We start from the raw sequence: 1,930 nt of genomic DNA, 5'->3' as shown, positions 1-1,930 counted from the left end.
TCATAGCCACAATATCGCACTCGGCATTCGTAAATTTCATACTGGGCACTCAACATGATTTGGCTACATACTCAATTCGCATCTCAATATGCCCAATGAACCAACCAATCCAAATCAGTCACAACATATAGTTTAGCACCCAAATTCACGCAATTAAACACCAAAACTACACATGCCGACAGCCTACCAAGCATCTCATTGTCGCGACCTCCCTAAACCGGCCCCGCCGCCTAAGGGGTTAGGCTAATGGATTACTAAGTTAAACCTAGCTCGAGCTCTCCCAAGCTCATACCAATTCGCGACTTAAGTTAAAGTTATTAACATGGAAATCAATTTCACCTAGGAGTCGCCACTAATCAGTTTTTGGTGGGTCGATTAGACACCCAAGCAAAGCAGGGGAGAAATGCTTTACTTCTACGAACCAGAGATTCAATGCCTCAGAAATCAGTTCTCCGGGCTGGTTTTCTCTTGATTTTTTCATAACTAAAACATATTCAAAATTGAACAAAAATACATGTAGGATACTCACCTTGCTTCCTAGTTTCTCTTTGAAGTATCCCTTGGCCGAGGGAACCAAAAACCTGTCTTCCAAGGGCGCGGGGAACTAGGCTTCTTCAAACTGGAAAATGAGATCTGCAAAGAAGGAACTGACAACGAAGGTTTTTGTTGGTCTCCAAAACCAGAATCAACGACCTCCTTTTCTGACTAATTTGACACTAACCCAAACTAGATGTATTCTAGTTTAATTTTCAAGTCACAGGTATCCTCATATATTCCTCATGTCTCTCAAAAACTCCCACTTTCCCTCACCAGTAACCGTCTGACTTCAACACTTTTGAAGATTTCTGGGTCTCTCTTGACCCGAGAATGGGCTGCTTTTCGAGGGGATTTTGGGTGGCTTCCCGACATCCATTTGGGGCGTGCGACCTATGGTTGGAAAGCTCTTTGAATGTAGTTCCACTCTCTAGTTGAAGGTTTTGGCTAATTTTGGCTCCAAGTTCACGAAAATCTCACTTTCCTCTCCAAAAGTCAGTCTGGAACTTTTCTGGGTTTATGTTTTTTTTGAGTTGCGTCTGAGGGTGAGTTTTCGGAACGACCCCTGAACTACCCTCCTCTTGTCTCATCCCTTTATTTTTATCCCCCAAAATAACGTGCTTCAGAGATCCTATCCACCGAATCCAACCAGATTTTTAGCCCGTGATTGCCCACTTACCAAGCCTGCAAACTGAGTCTCTTCACCAACTCTCTGACTCCAAAATCATCATACTTTGCAGCTGTTGAGTGAGCAGGTTTGACTGAGATTATCACGTGCCTTCAACAGCTTATCCCTGGAAAATTTTTGTCCATTTGCACTCCTAATGATGGTCTCACACCTCGGCCGGAGTTCACGCTGATCGGCTGGCTGAGTAGGATATGGTGGGGCCACAAAGTTGGCTATTCAGCAGCCTCGAATTGAGACCAAATCGTGGACCGGTTTTTGGAAGCTGATTTAAGTGCTTTAATCCATTAATTTGGTCGGAATTTTTGATCAGTTTGCAAGTTGAAGTATATTAGTTTAAGATGATAATCAGAATCTGCAATTTTTATGCCCAATTTTGCAGGAAAGTCCCTCAAAATTAGCCATTTTCTTGCTCGAGGATGCCCGATTTGAGCCAATTTAGTCCTTTTGGCTTGATCTGATCAATTTTACCTTGCCCGTTTTCAATTTCAAGCTTGATTAGGGTTAAAAATGATGATTTAAGGGCTTGGGGGCGAATTTTATAAATTTTGCGATTTGGTCCCCCAACTTTTGGAAATTGCATTTTGGCCCCAATTTGCTGGTTCATTTGCAATTTGATCCCTCAGGTCTCGGCTAGCTACACTCGAATCCTTGGCCCTTGCTCTTTCGTTTTTTTTTTTTTAGTAGAATAATTCCAAAATATTTTTGTGG

The sequence above is a fragment of the Syzygium oleosum genome, unplaced genomic scaffold, assembly GCF_021117445.2.
Source record: "Syzygium oleosum isolate NSW1041296 unplaced genomic scaffold, Sole_v2.1 Sole_v2.43, whole genome shotgun sequence".
Taxonomy (NCBI): domain Eukaryota; kingdom Viridiplantae; phylum Streptophyta; class Magnoliopsida; order Myrtales; family Myrtaceae; genus Syzygium; species Syzygium oleosum.
This window is presented reverse-complemented; position numbering follows the sequence as displayed.